Source organism: Anas platyrhynchos, chromosome Z (genome assembly GCF_047663525.1).
Source record: "Anas platyrhynchos isolate ZD024472 breed Pekin duck chromosome Z, IASCAAS_PekinDuck_T2T, whole genome shotgun sequence".
Classification (NCBI taxonomy): Eukaryota; Metazoa; Chordata; class Aves; order Anseriformes; family Anatidae; genus Anas; species Anas platyrhynchos.
The window spans coordinates 49,530,715-49,552,375 of NC_092621.1; the positions used below are offsets into that span (position 1 = coordinate 49,530,715).

General features: G+C 38.6%; 1 long non-coding RNA gene across 2 annotated transcripts; it reads right to left on the bottom strand.

The window, feature by feature from the left end:
• Window positions 1-536: 536 nt before the first annotated feature.
• On the bottom strand, window positions 537-17,367 carry LOC106018777 (uncharacterized). 2 transcript variants are annotated; one of them, XR_011805928.1, is made up of 5 exons: window positions 17,187-17,367; window positions 12,242-12,308; window positions 11,509-11,586; window positions 8,210-8,274; window positions 537-1,973 (listed from the first exon to the last, which is right to left on the bottom strand). It is a non-coding gene; the product is annotated as an uncharacterized lncRNA (long non-coding RNA). The 2 variants fall into 2 exon arrangements; XR_001193119.4 differs by lacking the exons at window positions 537-1,973; window positions 8,210-8,274 and adding an exon at window positions 10,815-10,917.
• Between the last annotated feature and the right edge of the window lie 4,294 nt (window positions 17,368-21,661).

A 21,661-nucleotide genomic window follows, 5' to 3' on the forward strand; every position in this document is an offset into this window, starting at 1 on the left:
TCTTGCCTGATGAACTAGTGACCCTGTCACGTTGTCTCATGTCACAGTGCTGTAAGTGAACAACTGTACCACTCAGCTCTGAGTGGTTCACAGGACAGCTGCAGAGAAAGGGAACACAAGTAAACAGGCCTTCATTTTTTTCTCCCCAGACTTAAAGCTGTTTAGGAGTACATTTTTATCTTGGTAACTGGGAAATCTAATCAGATATCCTAGAGTTCTAATTAAGTGGCTTTTATGGTTGTAAGAGATTTTGAGAATAATCAGCTGCAAAGGCTTGGGACCCATGTTCTATTAGCATGTGCAGTCTCTGGGGCTGTGTAAGTGCTGTGATTGTCTGTAGGAATTCAAAAGGTGTTTGCCAAAATGGAAAAAAAAAAAAATATTTCCTAACATTTTGTTTTCAGGTCCCTGATTTTAGAATTACAGGGAGAGTGTGGTGTAAAATACTGTATTTGAATAAAAATTCAGGAACAGGAATCACATTCTGTACACATAAACAGTATTTATTTATTTATTTATTTTATTTTTTTTGCCAACCTGAGTGTCATTAGACTGAAAGTTAAAATTTTGCAGCTGTTTAACACTTTGTTAACCACCATAGAAATCCTTTGTAATCACTGAGTACATACCATTGCATAGAATATATGCTAATATAGTTCTTATTAAGCAGCATTCATAGCAATTCTCTCTCATTAGGTAAATAATTTCTGAAGCAGATATACTAATTAAGTGTTTTTCCTCATTATGTGTTTCATGATTAGGAGGAGTTTACTATATTTACATCAGTGCAACTAAAACTATTTAGAACTAACCATACCAATATTTACAGAACATAGAGAGAAACTGCTAATAGTTCTGTGTTCTTCATTACTAATTGTACAGGGTAATTTAGTTTCTTTAGAGGTGCATTCACTACTTTAATAAGCAAAATGATCCCTAAATTAATAAAGGGCTTTGAGATCCCACAGAACATAAATGACATTATAATTTTAAAATTCCATTGTTGATCAGTACTCTGAGCTATCCATTGCTGTCCAGCAGCCAATTTGCATTTTCATAATAGTAATAATAAGTTGCCTGTTTTAGCATTGTATTGCCATGTAAAGCTTTTGAATGCAAGACTATTGCAATATTTCAGAACAGCTGGGATTAGAAAATATTCTTCTTACATGTCATGAGACCTTGTTACCTGCCAGCACTATGAGTTTTTTATTCCATCTTAGGGACCCTTTTTTGAATTTCTTGTTTGCATTTTCACAGAGGTGCATAAAGTATTAATAGTCCATTTGTAGCTCTGAGAACATTATCAAATGTTAGCTTTTATACACACCTTTACTTCCAGCACATCAGGTTTCTGTACCACATGGATGAGCCTATCAAGGTGAAAGTGTTTCTGTGGTTATCACTTGGGCCTGGGCAAATACCATACTAATTTAAATAACTTCTGTTAGAAGCCTGGAATAGTAGAAATAGTTGAAAAGTCACAGATGAAGACAGAGGCTCTTGACCTCATCAGACAATTGGCAGTACTGTGATAGCTCATGAACTTGGGATTGGGAAACAAGGTCCAGTTTCCTTTCATCACGGCAGTTTGTCAGGCTTTGCTACAGCATTTCTCCACCCTTGCAATTTTATAATGGATCTCATGCTGTTTTGGCAGTTTAATTCAATTTAAATGCCTTGTTGTTCCTGATTTCTATTTTATCTATTTTATCATTTCAAAAGGATTTGATTTTAAATGAAACGGTAGTTTTGCAGGATTGTGAAGAAATGTAATGCCTTTCTCTTCTTACTCATTCCACATTCCATGTGTTCTTCATTTTTCTTGTGCTCCTTTCCTTAAAATGCAGGTGCCCTGGGAACCAAGCAGAAGCTCAGAGGCCAGAAGGCTTGTTTTGCTTTTATTCCTCTCTTGGAAATATCAAGTTAATGCTATCCAGCCTGGTCTTCTCCTTGTTGCCACTCGTTTCCTGCTAAAAGAAGCAATTCAATTACTTTTTCTGCTCCTTCACTCCAGCCCCATTCACAGTAAAAATCTAGGCAGGTGCTTGTGTAACTATTTTTATGCACTCTTGAGGGATGGCTGAGCTCTTTCTCAAGACAGTGAAATTGAGACTGTGTAATATTTCTGAGAAGACACATATCTGTGCAATAATTATCCTTTTATGGGTATTCCTGCATGGCTGCCGAAGTCTGCACAGATGTTCTTGGCTCTGATCTCTGGGAAGAAACCAGGAGGTCACTTATGAGTCCTCCTTCCTGAGGGTGCCTCTGAAAGTGTCATTATCTGGATACAAGCAGTACAACAACTGAGTGCAAATACAGTAGATGAAATGCAACCATCCTACAGTTCAATATTTCTCAGTCTGTCAGTTCTGTCTGCCCTAAGGAGGCTGTAATGTACTGAAAACGTTCCCAGTCTAATGTAAACGCACCTGATTTCCCTTACCCCCACCACAGGCACACCTTATTTTCCAGAATTCTCAATCAGACTTTTGATATGTGCACATGGAGGAGGCTACATGCAGGTCTCCTACTTGTGCTGTCCAGCACAGAGTACACAGGGTCAGGCACCTCCCACATCCCAGTGCTTCTGGTTTGGCATTCTTGGTTGTTATCATTCATCCTTCTTCTATTTATTTTTTTTTTCCCTTTCTCTTTCTCTCTCTCTACTTTTCCTTTTCCTTTTTTTCCTTTTCTTCTCTTTTCCTCTGTGTTACAATAAAAGAATTGTGAAAATATTTTATTTTAAATAAAGGGTCTTATCTGAGCAGAAAATGAGGTCATATCTGCCTATAGGCAGATTATAGACTAAATTAAGTAAAAAAAAAAAAAAAAAAAAGGAATACTTACATCACAGATCAAAAAACTCTATTTTTTATTTTTTTATTTTTTTTCCTCTTGTAATTTTGCCTCTCTAAAACCTTTGGAATTGGAAAGGCTGGATTATACCTTAGCATAGTCTCCATACATGAGAGGAAAAAAAGGTAGCAAAAACAATCCACACCAATTAGTGTGAGTAAAGCAGAGAAGGGATTATATGAGCTTATTATGCAAATCATTGACTTTCCAATGCATCTTGATATATGCTTGCTCAAAATCCTATTCCACCATTGTCTCACTATTGGGAATTAATAAATTGCAATAATTCCTAAATTTTAAAGAAATTCTTAATACTCTGAGATAGGCATATAGGTCAGTTTTTAAGAGTAAGTATTGCTAAAATATAAACTAACTCTGATTAATATTAAGGCCAGAAAAGCTGTAGAAAGTCCTGCAAGTTTACTTTCCTCTTTGCTTTCACTTGGATGGATATTGTTTAATGTACAGGCAATTTTTATTTCTACACATTTTTGTTGTATTGCCATTTTAATTTATATGTTTACATAAACATATTAATATTTACCTGATTGTTACTTATACAGTTCAGTTATACTGTTTATTAGTTATACGAGTCTGTTAATTATATTGTTCGTTTAACTGAGTTTAAAAATTATGTTTGCACATAATCTAGATTCTCTTCAGTTCTTCACCATTTGGAATTATATTGCTAATCTGAAAAAGAAAATTAAGTATAAATATAACATCTAGGTGTTCTGTTGTGGTAGGGAGAGAGGTCTTACAGGAGACAGGCAAAAACGGATTATGAATAAGACCCAAACATGTCACTTTAGCTATCAGAGATTTAATGAATATATCCACAAACTTCTTATTCAGATTGACAACATATAGCATTATTAAGTGAAAAGCAAAGTATCTGCTTCCTTTACTTTAAACAATTTCAATATATTTCACTTTATGCAGTGAGTACAACCTACTCATGAATGTAATCTTAGGTTAAGATTTGAAATAAGGCTACAAGTCAGGTACTAAATGAGAAAACCTGTAACTACATTGATGCAGTGACTTACCATTTATCATTTATGAGCCTCTACTCAGCATCAGGAGCCCATCATGATAGAAAACACATAGTAAGAATCCTTGATTTAAGGAATTTACATCGAACAAACATGGTAGAATGTGGCTAAGCTTGAGTCAGCACACCAGAGTGGAAGGTAGCTCACTGGCTTGCTCAGAGTTGCATGAGTTGAGTAGGACTGGGAAGGACAAAGCTCCCATGTTCACAGTGCTAAACCAGAGATACAGCTGCAAAGCTTTTCTCCGCTGTTACAAAACTTCAAGAGTACCACTGCAAAATTTTTATTCTGCTGAATCCAAATCAAAATCTTAACGTTGGTTAGGCCTTAAATCTAGGACTGAATACTAGACTAGATATAATCCAGTGGTGTATCTAAGGCCTACTTCCACTTTTTATCACCCTTAAAATACCTCTGTGCTGGCTCAGTTTGTCTAGTTATAGGAACAAAAACACAGCATTTTAGGTGCTTGTGACCTTCTGGTACGTCTTCTCTTCCAGTCTCTTATCCTCTGTGCATTTTCCTGATTATAGTGCAGAAATCTTGATGATTACAAGAGGGCTGTTATGTCTCCTACAATTATAACAAAATATTCAGATTTCATTCTGTTGTTACAAAGCCAGGACAAAGCTAGAAATGCAGGGAGAGCTCCAGGAGCAACATGAAAGTGAGTTGAGGACAGCTAGGTTGCTGGATTAAATTGTCCACAGGAACGTGCAGCCAGGTACTTGTGTGATGTGAGTACAGCTGTTGAGAAAGGCTAAAACCGAAGCATGATTCATTAATGCATTACCATACAAAGGCTGTCTTCTTGTTCAAAGAGCAAAATACATCCTAAACAGATAACTTAGTGATACGGAGACAGCTTTTACTTAGTGTTGAGTAACTGGCTCACAGTTTAAACTCAAAAGATATTTGTCATGTCCGTTTTCATGTCTATGTTTAAGGCATGCTAAGTGCATCTTTGATAAAACCTATATTGAGCAACACCATAAATATTTTTTAAATTTATTTGGATTTTAAGCTTGTCTTATCTTCTGCATAGGCAATGCAGGTATAAAGTATGCTTTTCTGGAGCAAAACTAAAATTTTCTGAAAAAGTGAAGAAGATTCATGTCATTTTACAGGGAGCTGAGCCATTTGTAGTTAGACAGAACTTTGATGTGCACAGAGCCACGGGAATAGCTCATGAACTGCACTAACATATGAACTGAAAACCCCTCTGTTCCCAAAGCATGCTGTCCACCTTTGGACTGAGTTCTTCTGCTAGGCCAGTGTAGCAGATCTCATAACACCATCAATTATTCAGCAGGGTCTAAATGAAATCTGAAGAAGCACGTTCTGTGCAGCATGAAATATTTCTCTGCACGGTCTTCTGTGTTTTATTGCAACTGTTCTGGCTGTGATTTTGGTGTTTAGGTACACAGCATAGCAGTGGGCTTCCAAGCTGAAAGGTCATCTCGTCTTTCAAGGACCTGTGAACTTTTTCTCAACTATTTAGATGAGCAAAGAAACATCTTGTCCTCTTTGGTGCTGTCAGAGCGGAACATAAGGTGAAGGATGCTTTATGAAAACTCGGGTTGAATATTTTCGTTCAGGCTTGCCTGCAGTGAAATACTGTTAGGAAATTCTGTTGTACAAATACTTAAACGCTTTTTGAAAGGTCTGACTCTGAATTCTGTATAGTCCAGAGCAAAATTCTGTTTCCAGTTTTCCTTTCTATACACATACTTTTCAGGCTGTTTATCTGACAATTTTAGTCAAATAACAGTACCAGCAGAAGCAATGATTATGGCAATAAACAGAACAACAATATTATTAGCTATAATAAACACAACAATTAACATTGTTATCCAGACAGAAAATACCAATCTTTCTATGCCTTGCAGATTAAACAAAACCCATGTAATTTCTAAATGGCCAAAAGACCTACTGAGTCATCAAAAACATGTAATAAGAACAGAGAAGGACTGATGTCTTTTGGATCTAGTACCTGCAAGGATAGTTTATTCTTTTGGAAAACTTTTTACCTGTTAACAAAGGATACCTGATCATATTAGGTATTTTAATAACAAATCTGAAAAACTGAAGCTGCCTAGAGTGAGTAAGGCTAGGTCCCATCCTTAGGTCCTGTGTATTTTCACAGAAGCCACAATTTAGTCAGAGAAATGGAAAAATGCACAAAGAAATTCACTTAATAAACTACTATGTATTATTCACAAAGCACCTTTGGTAGATTTGCTTTTACACCAATTAGAAAGAAAAACATTCTGTGAATTGAATGAAGTAATACTCAGAAGAGAACCCTTATTCCCTCTAGCCCTGCAGTGCCACAAAAAACCTTACGAATTTTTCAGTCTCATTCACTCCGCTCCAAGGATCTGTGTAATTTCTTCCTCAGCTTGGATATGAAGATAGTAAAAGTGGGCACTGAAAATAAACAACTTTGCAAAAAGACTTGGAACTAATTTTTTTTCAGGTACAGAAAATATATCATTGTAGCCTTCTTTCTTTCTTTAGTTAATTTGCTCTTTCTCCATACTCATCTCTAAACATATTTTTTCCATGTCTTGCTGCAAACATTTTGGGTTGAAGCAGTCTTCCTGAGACAGTGGCTGTAGCAGCAAGCTAGCTAGTGCTTCTTAGTTTTATCAATTCTGACCTTATTTGGCTGCTGGAGGGTGAGAGAGCTTAGGGATGGCCAAAATGCAATATCTGCCCTAAAGCTGCAGCTGGGGGATGATGATCTAATTTCTAATGACTCTACTTATGACAGTCAAAATCATTATTCAAATAACAGCAAACATGGTTCATTATATCTTGGAGCTGACAGGCCAAATACAAGTAGGAATCCCCAGAGGGAAGTTATGCAATGGGTACTCTAATCTGCTTCCTTTCTTAGCCACAGAAACTACAGAATAGCAGGACTGTGATCCACTTTGGCATTAAGCAAATACAAGAGTCTACAAACAAAAATAAGCCCGTCAACAACAATAACATGTTGTTCTGTGTTACAAGCTACATTTTGTTCAGACAATTCCATGTGATTGCTTGTGGTACTGGGGTTTAAACTGGAATAGGGTATTCTGCATTTTACAAGAGTTTGTGCAAACTCCCAGTTTCAGTGGGAGGTTTAGTCAGAGTCTATCAAACCGATAAACAGCTGTTCTGTCTTTCCCAATGACTACTTGTATTGTTCCTCCCTAACCAGGGATGAATCATAACCAAAAGTTATTGTCTATGTGACTTTTTTTTTTCCTTTGTATTTTGTTCAAAATCCCAAAGTAGCAAGTTATAAATAAATACATTAAATATCAGATATACTGACTCTTATTAGAGGGTGCATTCAGTCACAGCTAATCTATGCCCACTCCTCAATGAATATGACAGTAATCATAGATTAACACAACACATATCTGCAAAATAAGTATTGATCTATGACTATCTGCAGAAAAATACTAATAACTGTTTGCCTGTATGGAGTTATAAATATTTAATCCAGAAGACAGAGCCCTATAGGATCTTGCTAACAGTAATCAATAACTCTATTTCTGCACGTCATGTATATCAGGAGTGTTGACATTTTTCTTTTTTTTTTTATTTATTGTTTTGTTTATTTTTGATTTAAGGGATAGTCTGAGCTGTTCATTTTTTTTTGAAACCACTGGAGGTCACTGCCTACATTGTTCCATGGGAATTTCTATATACCCTAATAATTATTTATTGGCATTCCATGAGTGCCTGGATGAAATCAAGGCTCCACTAAACTGAATACGTACACATAGAATAAGCATTTCTAAGGGATTTGTATAATTTGAATAAACGAGATATTAGAAGAGAAATAAAGTGGTGAAGTCTATTGACCACGATGGTCATTCTGATCTCCTCAGTTCTTGTCAAGATGACTTAATTAATATGCAACAAATGATTTATTGCATGATTGAGATTTCTGTTTCATTGTTGTCCATACAGAATGTTGCTGTTAAAAACAGATAATTGTTTTGTGTTTGGTGGCTCACTGACAATTTTGCAAGTCAGTAATACCTTGTCTTTGTTCAATGTTGCTTGAACACTGTCATGATGTGACAATAGATATGAAGGACACTGCTGCAAATTTTCTTGATATGTGAGTAATAATAATCTTTATATAATAATAAAAATAATATATATAATAATAAAACCAATTCTCAGGCAGGAGTTCTACATTAAAAATTTCAAAAAATTGTTTTTTCCTGGCAAGGATTTTTTGGAGAGATGGTGGACTGGGAAACAAGTTATGATGAAAGACTTACCACAGCGTGAACTTTTGAGGAGGCTGGCATCTCTAAGTAAGAGGATATGCTTCATATCAAACAACCTTGACAAAAGGAAATAGTCATAAATCTCATTACAGATTGATAACATGCAGCATACAAGTTTTTAACATCCATCTGGGCAACAGGAGTAAAAGTAGATCTCTTAAACATTCACTTAATTAGATCATATTTTTTCTTCAGATACACCCATTACTTTTCTTCTATCGTGTTTCATGGTAACAGAAAAGAAGGCTGTAAAGGACCAGAGGAATTCACATAGTCTAGGCAGGTATTTGCCTGATTTGTTCTTAATAATAATAATATATAAAAAAAAAAATAATCTTTTTTTTTGTGTTAAAAATCCTATGTTCTTTTTATATCTTTTGCAGAGCTTCCCTACCATTAACACTAGAAAGATATTTTCTAAATCTAAGTTCAACCTCTCTTATTATGCCAGAAGCTCATTTTTGTTGTAGCTACCATAGATAACAGTATACATTATTTCTTTCTTTCACATTTAAAGCAGCCTTTTACATATTTAAAGACTGTCATCGTTTTCCCTCAAGCCTTTCCCCTCCCCACCCCTCTGCACCTCTTGCTCATGTAGTCAATTCATCTTTAGACTAAACAAGCTCAATTATTTCAGTCTTTCTTCATAGCTCATGTTTTGCAGCTGTCTCATCATTCCTGCTTCTCTACTCTGGACTGTCTCCAACTTGATACACATGTCTTTTTGAAGTGTTATGCCTAAAACTGGGCACTATACTTCAACTACTTCAACTCCAGTCTCATTAGTGCTGGGTAGAATGGAAACATTTTTGTATGAATCTGATAATGTTTTTGTCATCTATATGATCATGTAACATTTGCCTTTTTTTCTGTAACAGCACACCACTACTCATTCAACTGCAGTTTGTAGTCTGCTATAGTCCCCATGATCATTTCTGAAGACCTATTACCTCGTCAGTCCTTTGCCATCTGGTCTTTCCTGCTCATGCAATTGGTTATTCCCACCTAACTACAGAACTGCACACCTGTCTAACGGAATTGCATTTTTTTTTTCTAGACCATATTTTCAGTCCACCAAGGTCACAGTGAATTCTAATTTTTTTCTTTGTCAGACTTACAGCTATCCCAGCTTAGCATCATCTCAGAAGGTACAATGCTTTCAGGGACTTGTCAGAAACTGCTAGTGCCTGGTGGAGTGGGGCCTGCTTGGTCTAGAGTGAGAGTTATTACTGCATCCAAAATCTGATGCTTCATTAAGCACTTGGGGAAGAATTTTCCAATGCTATGCTAAAGAAATATATATTGTTTTTATTTACCAAGGATATATTTTTTCCTTACAATGCTGACTCGAATCAATTTAATTTGTTGTTTTGGCAATTTCATTTTAATATTAGGATCCTCTGCTGAAAAAATTGGACCTGGCCAACTAAATTTCACCAAGAGAAAGCTTCCCTACCTTGGGATAGGGAGGGTGATTGGCTACATGGTAGAATAGGGCCACATTTGTAGTGAATTTCAGATAATATACTAATTGCTTAGTACTGACACTACAAATTCAGCTTTCTGATATTAATCTCCACTGACATTCTAAATCATGACATTCTCTTGTTGCTGTTTTGTGTTGCTTTTCTAATTGATTGACTTCTGGAGTTAACTAACCTGGGAAAAGTTTCAGGTTGCATATTTGATATCAGTATTATTATTTCAGTATTTGAGATATATTGGCTACTTAAGAATTAATCACCAAAGGAATTTATAAATCATTCTGAATAATGAAGAAATTTGTGCAGGCAAATGAGTTGCAAACAACTTGTGAAAAAGAAAAAATAAGAAATTTATTTGAAAAGGTTAATTGACATAACTCCGATAGGATTTTTAACAATCTTGTAAACTTACATAGACTAAGCAGCAGCAACAAACATGAGGGCTTAATGCAGGGTCCAGGGAAAGTCAAAACAAGAGCCAGGATATGACCTTTTAGCTTCTATCTTTTGAATTAATAATTACTGTTTTTGCTACCACGTTACTTCATGCATTTGAAGTCATGAGGATAGTGTTTGCCTGGAGAGCCTTGGAGAGGCATGTACATCCCAGATTGCAGTACCACCAGACTTACCAATGAAGGGGAAAAGGAAAACAGATACAAGAACTGCAGTGATGACAGGTCGAGCCTCAGAGTGCCATACTTGCAATTGCTTTGCAATTTGCCTGGCGGTTTGATTACACACAATTATAATCCTGTTGTGCTGGCTGCTAATTCCAGAGCACTGTCTGTGCACAATACAGCATAGATTAGGCCTCACAGAGTGAATATTAAATGTAGAACATAAAGCACTAAGCACCTTGTAAGCAAATTAGAAGGGCAGGCAGATAGCATTCTGAGTTAGGATTTTTGTTTTGGCCTACAAAGTGAAATGACAATTACCTACTGATAGATCTACAAAGAGAATGCCAAAAATGTGTAAGAAGAAAGGTTATAAATAATCTAAATCTTGCTTGCAAACACAGAAAATCAAAACAACGAGAATAGGCACTAGAAGTACGAAAGACAAATTTGAAGAAAAAGGCTAAGAAAGATGAACACTAATATTCCTTATGTTAAGCTGTAGGTCTGATTTATTCAGCTCTCCCAAAAGCACAAATCAACTGTAGGAAAATCTTCAGTACAAGAGACATAAAAAGAGCCACAGTAATGCCTGTAAATTAAAACAAAAATCAAAGCTGTAGGGTTTGATTAGTATGGTAGAAATTATTGCACAATATTAGAAAAAGGACTCCAAAACAGTTTGCCAACCTAGAGATAACACTCAGGAGATAACACTACTGAGGTGGTTAATACACTATAACATAGGATAGTTGTGGCAGCAACTTTTTTGATTCACCTTTTTTTAGAACAACAATATTACAAAATTCCTTAAATAACATTTTACTTTTGTATGATTTCCTGCTTCTGCTGTCTTCCCATTGGTTGTGTCAGAAATGGTATTTAAAGAAGAGATCTGCAAGCTCTGGTAGTGAGGAGGTTTTTGATTTTGCAGAAGCAGCCTGGTGTTTCTAGAGGACTGATAAGAGTCTTATATGCCTGCTCAGGACTTGGTGGTTGGCAATACGAAAGCTTATTCTACTGTTCAACTGTAGTTTAATCTAAAATATTAATATTACATCAAAGTGCTGTGACTACATGAGTTGCTACGAAAAACATCATTTAATAGTATTTTATTTTTGTTTTTAGTGACAGTGTCTTCTGGATTACTTTTTCAGTTACAGCTCTAATCACTATCACTCACCAAAAATTTTGCTTTGTCACACCAGGATGCTGGGCAGTTTGGACAAAAATATTTCCAGTTTGCTTCTGGAGGCTGAACCTGTGGTTTTGCATGAAAACAGAGCAAGTACTTTATGCAGGAACAGTTGCTTATACCAACCATGTCCACATTTTTTCCAGAAACTTCTTTATGTGGAAGATAGTGATAACTTTCTTTATGTTTTCATCCCAAAGTCCTGGAGAGATTTACTGCTATATGAATACCAGCTACATGACATGTACTCAAAAATTGTGACATCTCCCACAGATACTGACTGTAAAAGCAGGCTTTATGTGGCTTTCTACCCCCCATGGACTATAGAGATGTTTGGGATTCTGATCACAACGCACAAAAGCAAGGCAGCCATCTAGTCACAGGGATTCAGGCTGCAGGGCCTCCAGTTTTGTATTTTCTCCCCTACCAGGCAGCCTCCTAGCAACTCTGCCTCCACCTTCACCACACCGCATTCAATGGTCATCATCAAGGACTTTCAGATCTGTTGGTGGAGTCAGTATGGGCTCTTCTGGTTTAAGCAACTGTATCGCTTTCTTTGTACTGCTATGACTCAACAGGATGCTGTTGCCCTAAGAGCTGTGTTTAAAGGGTCTGGGTTTTGAAACAAGGTCCTGGTTGTACACAAGGCACCTTGAAACCTTCTTCACAAATTATTGCTATAAGAAAGAGAAGAATGGATTTTGAATTATATTTTTCTCACCACATCGAAGTTCCCTGAGGACAGAACCATTTTCAGCACTCCAACCCAAACTTGCAATGGCAAGCAGCTGTGGGCAGAAACAAATTTGTATTTATTTCATTAAAAATAGCAGCTGTAAAAATCCACACTAAAAATAAATAAATACTCATTTAAGAAATCCACATACACACTTTTCATTAAGCAAAGACTCCTCCCATATTAGAGAGTGAAGGCTAGAGTAGATCCAGGACTGATTTCAATGACCTTGTCTGAACATACACTAAGTTTCACAACCTGTCATTGTCCTAATTGGTGAGCTACAAGTTTCAAGTTCAAATACTTCACCCCAAACCCTTTATACTTCAGTCCTGAAGTTGTTCTGCTTCTCTGTAATTGGTGAAGATTGAAAAATAACTGGTTATGGGTACAGTCATTCACACATGGAGTTTGGTTCTGCCAGCATTCGCTCCACCAACAGCCTGTCCTGAATATTCAATTCTGTGAGGCACAAAGCCATGCATGTATCTTGGCTCAATTGATTAGTAAATCTATCTTTGTCATTTTTGGCCTGATATGCTACACAAGTGTCTACTTACCAAGTATTCCTGAGAGCCATTGGCTTGAACCTGGTTTAAAACACAGAGCTTCCTATATCAATGAAACAGCAGTAGTTACTTATTGTAACAACATATTGTACTTATTATTAGTTGCTGTGACACCTTCTTCTCCTCCTACATGGATCAAAATAATTTTTCAGTACTGTTTTATTTATTTATTTGTTTTTAAGTTAATAATTCTTATATTTGCCTGTTTGGATTTCTTTCATTCTAGTTTAGTGAAAAAGACGTGGTATCTGGGAGATCATCAAATAGTTCAGAAACTTCAACCTCTGAGTTCTACCTGTCATACCACACTGGGGAGAATCTCCCACAGCAATAAAGGAGACTTTCAGCCTCCCCTGCGGTGGCTTGGGGTGCTTATCATGCATCTGAAAATGACTAGTAGATAATTCAGGATCTTTTGATCAAAATACTCGTACCTTCTTTCCTCTTGCCTTGGACTTTTCCTGTCACAAGGCTAAATAATAAATCAGTGGCATAGATTAGGTGGATTTGAGTAATGGCAAGGAAACAGTCAGCACGCTTCACTGCAGCACCAAGCATGATGCGAATATTGCCTGAAGGTGGGTGCATAGATTCAGGATCTAGCATGAAAGCAGCATCCTAAGTCCTGTGCTTCTTATGCTCTCACTTCTGTACCTTAAAGTGTATTGACCAAATTCCAGTCTATGATTAGATCTGCTATGTGAGCTTGTTGTATTATCACAGATGAAATGGCAAGCAAGAGCTTTGTTGTCAGGAGCTGTTAGTTATCCCCCCGTGAGCCAACAGGAGCTGTTTGAGCTTCTCCTAAGTCTGTCTCAGCTGCAACTTGTTTTTCATATATCTGTATGTCTCACTGCTTGCCTGCAACTCCTTAATGATCTGAAAACAAGGCACTGTGAGTAAGAATGGTGGAGTGGGGTGGCTGAGAATCATGAAGGTTTTATTGCATGTGTAGCTTGCAGGTTGATAAATCTGGGAATTCATTTTATTTCAAAAATGGAAGTCAGAAGTATACAACCTCTGCTGTCCTGTCACTGACTTAATTGCAACAATTTTGTCCCAAACTCATTTCCATGGTTTTGAAGAGACTAACAAGATATATTGTGAACCAAAGGAATGAGTTCAACAAACAATCAATTGAAATCAAATGGAAAAGGGAGACAAATAAATATAGGCTGCTTTCAGCCTGCCTGTGAAGAAGAGGCTGTTCCCTTGACCCCTCTGATTCAAAGTTTCTAGCCCAGAGGCTATGTCTGCCCTCTGTAGTGGTACTCAGCTGCTGCATTGGGCTATTATTCTTACCTTTTACTGTTTGGATATGTTCTTTATTCTCATCAGGTCTTCAGATTTTATTGGATACATTTATATATTCATTGGAAATAGCACAACTATAAAAGAGTTGTCAGAAGAGATTTACAGGGTTATATTTAGTTCCTGAGAAACATTCTTGAGACTTTCTCTAAAGTCACTGATCCCAAAATCACCTCAACAAAACTTTTGCACTGCTCTCCATCCATACATTCCACATTGCTGTACAATTCTGTGTATGCTTAAATTAGAGAGTTGAAAAGATGGGATTTTGCCTCTCTTCTTTCTCTAAATTATTGCCTTTCCCTATTTTCGTATGTAAGTTCACATATTTTTTCTTCCCTATGCTTTTTCTCAGCATTCTCATTTTCTATGACACCTTTCAAAATACAGCTGTATGTGGGTACCACTTAAACATTAGTCTGTTTCTTTTTTTAGTGTTGTGTGTTATTACCTGCTTCCCGCTGTCTCTGTTTTCTCCTAACAGCCACCTCGCAATAACAATATCTTTTCTTCAGCTATCTGTGCACGATCTTTATGATAGTTGGTTTTCAGTTTATTTAATTACAATATGCCTGACTAGTGTCTTCCTAAACTTCACAGCACTATTTTTCAAGAAAATATTTTCTATTATATGTAAAACATTTGAAGATTTCCTTCTGTGCACATCTAATTTATAGCTGCATTTTCTGTTTAGTATGATATTATCTCAGGAGCTGTCTCTCTGTTCCCTTAGCTACTATCACCAACATATACTGAAGATGTACTTCCTCGTATTTCTCATTATCCCTGCAAACTTAACTACTCAACACTTTTTTTTTTTTGGGGGGGGGGGGGGGGGGGGGAGGGGGAGGAGGTGGGGGGTTGAATAATTTTGAAGTATCTGGGGCATCACAGATGACAGAGAAAGAATAGATGGTGTAGACAATCTCATTCCCTTGATAATGCAGTGTTGATCTCCAATGCCTTTTAATTTATCTGCAAAATGTACTGCCAATATGCTTAAGAAAGAATAGCATACACCTGGTTAGACAGCTAGGTTTTTAATACAGAAAGTTATTTATTTCTCAAAGTGAAATAAACACACACTCGTCACAATTTTGCATAAATTTGACGTTCTCAGCAAGTAACTGAACTTTACAGAATCATACAATCATTTAGATTGGACCTCTAAGATAATTAAGGCCAACTAAATTTGATTTTGATTATGTCAGTAAAACATAAAAGATATATATACGTTCCTAAAAACAGTATTTAGGATCTGGACTCTTTGATTTCTTGAGATTTACCTTTATATATTCTGGTTCAAGTTCATCTTTTACTTCCACCAATACCATTTATCACTTCGTGCCTTCCTTTGTGTGGCCAAAAATACCCCCCAAATATCTGTCATATACTTTTAGAATCATTAAAGTTGAAAAAGAGGTCCAAGATCAACCAGTCCAACCATCCCTCTACCAACAACATTACCCACTCAGCCTTGTCCGTAAGTACCATGTCCAACCTTTCCTTACACAGGTTCCCCGGGCAACCCATTCCAATGCCTGACTACTCTTTCTGAGAAGAAATGTCTCCTAGCTTCTAACATAAACCTCCCCTGGTGCAACTTCAGGCAATTTCCTCTAGTCCTATTGCTAGTTTTCTGAGAGAACAGGCCAACCCCCAGCTCCCCACCTTCCTTTCAGGTAGCTGCAGAGAGCGATAAGGTCTCCCCTGAGCCTCCTGTTCTCCAGACTAAACAACCCCAGTTCCCATAGCCACTCCTCACAGGATTCCTGTTTTAGGCCCTTCACCAGCTTCAGAGCCCTTTTCTGGACATGCTCCAGGGCATCAATGTCTTTCTTGTACTGAGGGGCCCAAAACTGAACACAGTACTCAAGGAGTGCAGCCTCACCAGAGTACAGGGAGATGATCACCTCCCTTGTCCTGCTGGCTGCACTATTCCTGATAAAGCCAGGATGCTGTTGGCCTTCTTGGCCACCTGGGCACACTGCTGGCTCATGTTCAGGTGAGCGTTGATCAACATCCCCAGGTTCTTTTCCTCTGCACAGCTTTCCAGCCACTCTGTCCAAGCCTGTAGTGTTGCATGGGGTAATAGCTCTTCATTGAGCAATTTCTTGTGCTTGATTAGCAGTGGTTTTAGAAATTGTTTCACACCCATGTTGGAAACTCCTTAGGCAGCACTAAATCTCTGAGGTTGACATTGAAGGAAAAGTATACCATACCTTCTGGGAGAATATGTGGTTAGATTAGATGATGACTTACGGAGGAATATCGTCTTCACACTGAATTTTGTGTAGTTTTAGAGATATGGAATGGAGTAGAAAACCTGAGCTGTCATTCTTTCTCTTTTCTACTGTTTGTTATATAAAGTTTATATCTTTACTATCCCAAATGATGCATTTGCAACATTTTTTCACTTGAGATCGTAGGTTTCCAGTACCCAGGTTATTTCTTTATCATTTCTCAGTATGCTGATTTTACCCAGCTAGGAGGCTGAGCTCCACAACAACCAGTCTCTCACTCCCCCTCCTCAAATGAAAAGGGGGAGAAAATACAATAGTAAGGGCTTAGGGGTAGAGACAAGGACAGGGAGATCACTCACCAATTACCATCAGAGGCAAAACAGACTCAGCATAGGGAGATTATTCTATTAGTAATAATCAATAAATTAGATTAGACAAGTGAGAAACTAAAAGCAAACTAATCCCACCTTCCCCTGTACTGCTCCAGCACGGGTCCCCCACGGGTGGGGGCAGCTCCCCCCAGACCCCCTGCTCCTGCGGGGGCTCCTCTCCACGGGCTGCAGCTCCGGCCCGGGGCCTGCTCCTGCGGGGGCTCTCCATGGGCCGCAGCCTCCTCCAGGCCACATCCACCTGCTCCAGCGGGGGCTCCTCCACCCATGGGGGGGCTGCAGCGTGGAGATCTGCTCCATGGGGGACCCATGGGCTGCAGGGGGACAGCCTGCTCCACCAGGGGCCTCTCCCTGCACAGCCTGCAGGGGAACTGCTGCTGCCTGCCTGCAACACCTCCTGCCCTCCCTCTGCACTCACCTGGGGGGCTGGGGGGCTGCTTCTTACTCCTTGCACTCCCAGCAGCTGCTGCACACACAGAGGTACAATCAACATCTCTTCCTGACTTGACTGTGGCCAGCAGTGGGCCCCTTTTGGAGCCGTCTGAAACTGGCCGTTATCTAACACAGGGCAGCTGCTTGATTCTTCTCATAGAAGTCACCCCTGCAGCCCCCGCTATTAAAACCTTGCCACGTAATCTGAATACACTCATATAACAGTGGTGTCTGTTATTTCATCACCTCAATTAGGAAGACAAGGTGTGACTGTAAGCCTTGGGACCTATCCCAAGTATCCTGTTACAACCTTGGGCTCATTCATAAAAATGAATTGAAATCAAATTTAGTCGTGATCAGAATTCCTTTATTTCTCATCATATACTTTAAAATGCCAATACCAAATGTATTTTATTAATTAATTAATTTATTTATTTATTTTTCCTCTTTCTAGCTTACTTAATTGGTAGTCAATAGGTAATATAGGGTGTAGTTGTCTTTAGGCTAGTTTAGTTTAGTTGTTGGAAGGCTGGACAGGGAAGGACAGATCCTAATATCTCTAGGCAATATGAAGGTAGAAATTATCTAGGAGTACTAAAACTCGGTGTTATTTTCTTTTAGTTTTTGGTTGGATAGAGGCCTTACTGTTTGGTAATCTCTCAGAACGGCTGAAGCTGGGAAATGGTCCAGCTGACTGTGGTTTTGTTAGATTATGTAGGGACGTGTGGTGATATAAGGCGTCCCTTATTTTAGTTTCTGGGAAAGAACGGAGAGGTGGATTTATATTTCTGTTCTGAATTATTAAGTCATTTATTTTACTGTAGTTTCATGACTTCTCAGCTGAGATCACATCCTGTCTGGCAGGACAAAATAAAAATACATTGTCACAACTGCACTGCCAATGGATTTACAGACTAAATAGCATGGTGATGTCAAACAACTTGCCTAAGGACAGTGAGCAAGTCAATGGCAGAGTTGTACAGGGAACTCAAATCTCAGTCTTCAGCCACTGGCCCACACTGTTCATTGAAAACAGCTGTATCTCGAAAAGGGGAGGTGTAGTCACAGGCCTCAAACATGGAGTTTCACTGGAGATAATGGTGAAACCTCCCCTACTTTGTACCATTCCCTGGAAAATGACAGCTTTTCGTTTCCCACAGGCAGCTTCTCCTACATGTGCCAGCATACCCATGAATTGCATGGTTATTTTCTGCAAGCATATCTTTCTTCTTCCAGAGCTGTATTCCTGTAGCTCTGCTCTCACCCAAGGTCTGGAGAACAGTTTCCTATGCTGGCAGTTCTAGTCTTCTGACTATGTGACTTCACACTGCAGTATGTAAGGCTTACGGCTGCACATTTTCCTCTAAAAGCCACTACTGTTTGTCTAATAAAGTTTATTTCCTCTGGGAGAAATAGAAATGTCATTCTTCTTACTGGAGGTGCCTTTTTTTTTTTTTTTTTTTAATAAGTAAACAATGCAAAGTGAAACTGGGTATAAGAAACTACAGTTTCTGTGCCAGATATTCTTCTCTTCAGGCTGATGAAATGCATTTTACATCCATAATCCTTCATCACCTGGCACATCAATTCCCTGTTTTGTGTAAAAATCCTGGCATTACTGTAATAACTGAGGAAGCACTTATTTCAGGGATCAACACCGAGGTCCTAGCTTCCTCACTTCTTTGCTGTGTTTAATTACAACAATTGCTTACTATTTGCCTACCTAAAATAATAAGAAAGGATCTCATGCACTGTATTTCAGTTGTCTTTGAAGTCTTTGGCCAGAGACCAGTGACCTTTTGGTGATGATGGCGTGTAATGCTGTGACAAGCCCTCCCCTTAGAGCGTCGGCCAGATGATGATAATCTTCCCCTCCTGTCAGAGCAGTGAAAAAGCAGTAGGTGCCACGTTCTGACACTTTTATGACTCATTTCATCTCTGGACTGACAGAGCTATAAGGATTATTAAGCATTCTCTTTATAAGTTTCCCAGTGTAATCGGAGAGTCTATTTTTGGTGTTTTTCTTTCTTTTTTTTTTTTTTTTAAATAAAAAAGAAGGAAAAATTAAGATCAAGAAAATGTACTGTGCTTTTACAGTAACTGTCTATGAAGAGACTGCGGATTTTGTTTGGCTACTGGGTCATCTTTTTTTTTCAGAGCAGCCTGAAGACACACAATCAATTAATGGAAATTTCTGGGGATATGAAGAGTCCCTCTGCTCTTCTGCTCTCCTTCCCCACCCATATGTGCACTACACCAGGAGGCACTAGGAGCAGGAATGTAAGGGGCCACAAAGCTTTTGATCCATTGGAGGGATGAAATCTACAGAAACAGCTTGGCAACAGGGCAGTGTGCAGGGGGGGCATCAGGGTGTAGGGAAAGCCTCCAAATGAGCTGCTGCTCTCATTGTGGAGAGCCCTGGGTGCCTTGCTCCAGAATATTGCATATCTGGTTGTGAACTAGAAGGTAACATTGACAGTTTACTCAGAAGCATGACTGCCCTGCTAAGGGAGGTGGAGAATAAACCAGCACAGGGAGTCAAGGTGTAGAGACAGTGTTGAGCTGCCGCTCTTGGAGCTCAGTGTCCTTCTGGGACTTGGACTCTCTGGGGTCTTGTACATAATAGTTACTTGACTGCTTTTCTTATATGTGCTCAGAGACTACATGGGATAGCAGACCTAGGGAGTAGTCCCTCTGTTCTCCCTGAAGGGTTTGTGAATTTCTGCAGGGCAAGAATAGCAATAGAATCTAGTCTGGCATTTTATTTCACAGACACCTTGCATTTATGGTTTTACTATATTGCAATATTGACTTTACAGTATTGAAGATCAAAAAGAAGTACAGTATGGCAAATTCATCGGAAGAAATGATGTTCTTCAGGGAGAAAAATTTACTGAAGATACCATGCAGTTTATAACAACAAGGTTTTTTGTTTTATTTATTTATTTATTTATTTTTACAGCTCTTCCTTGGTAGAATTGTTGGCCTGTATAAAAGTACAATATCTAATCCATAAACAAACCAATAAGAATCTCTTCTGAAAGGTACCACTCGAAGAGAAAATAAGCTTTTTTTTTTTTTTCTTTTCTTTTCTTTTTAGTAGGCAATGTTTCTCATTATGTCTGCCGAGTCCTGAACTGACCTCTGGGTGAATTTTCTGAGATGAAATATAAGCGACCTTAAGAACTGAGCAACTCAGCATGAACACAAATGGTGCCTTGGCTCCTGCACTTACTAACACAATAAAGTTGTACAAGGCTCTGAACAAAGCTGTTGTGGGTAGAAAGAGAGGGGAAGAGAGGAGGTGGGCTTAGAAACTGTGCTAACTGAAACACTCATCCATATTTCCATTCAGTAGCATGTGCAAGAACACTCAATAATAATTCTAGGGGCACTCTGTGGTCCTTTTCTGGATTTTGGTGTTTTGATGAAAACACTGGTGAAAGGAAAGGAAAAAGGTAAGGGGAAGGAAGGGGAGGGAACTCTCAGATTGCTCCAGGAAAATACTGCCCCTCTTTCAGGAGCCCTCATAACAATGACACTTGTGCTGGTGACAAATGCTGCTAGAGCTCTACTCATTTTTTTCTGTAAGCAACAGTAAGCTATAGCTGACCTTCAGTTGGACTGGCAGCTCTTTCCATGGTGCAAACGGATAGGAGGATCTTGTACTCTCTCCATTTAGTTCTTCTTACTTAATTAGGGGACCAGGAGCCTTTCTAGAAATCTGCAATCCTTTCAGTGCGATAAACAGAACACTGCAGCAGGCAACGGTTTATTGACTTATCACTTCTTAACTGCGGAAGAAATGCAGAATGAAGGCCTTGGGTACACACTGGAGAGTTTAACAGAATCATTGAGTCTCAAAGAGACTTCCTAAGATTATGAAGTCCAATGTCCCAGATCAAAGCAGAGTAAGCTACAGCAGGTTGATCATGATCCTATCCGATAAGGTTTTGAATATTCCCAAGGATGGAAACTCCACTGTGCACCTTGGGCTAATGTTTGAACACCCTCACAGTAAGGAAGTATTATCTCATGTTCAGTTTGAATTTCCCATTTTTTAGTTTGTGCCCATTGCTTCTTGTATTGTCAGTGAGTAGCACTGAGAAGAGTTTATCTCCCTCATCTTCACTCTCTCACTTCAGGAATTGCTATGTATTGAGCTTTCTCTTCACCAGGCTAAACTGTCCCAGCTTTCTCAGCCATTCCTCCTAGAACAGATAATCCAATCCCTTCATCATCTTCCTGGCCCTTTGCTGGACTACACCCAGTATGTCCATGCCTCGCATGTACTTGGGAGCCCACAGCTGGGCACAGCGCTCCAGGTGTGGCCTCAGCAGTACTGAGAAGACGGGGAGGATCACCAGCCTCGACCTGCTGGTACTGTTTTTCTTAATACAACCTGGCAGGCTGTCAGCTTCCTATGCCATGAGGATGCATTGGATTTGTTGTTTCCTACTT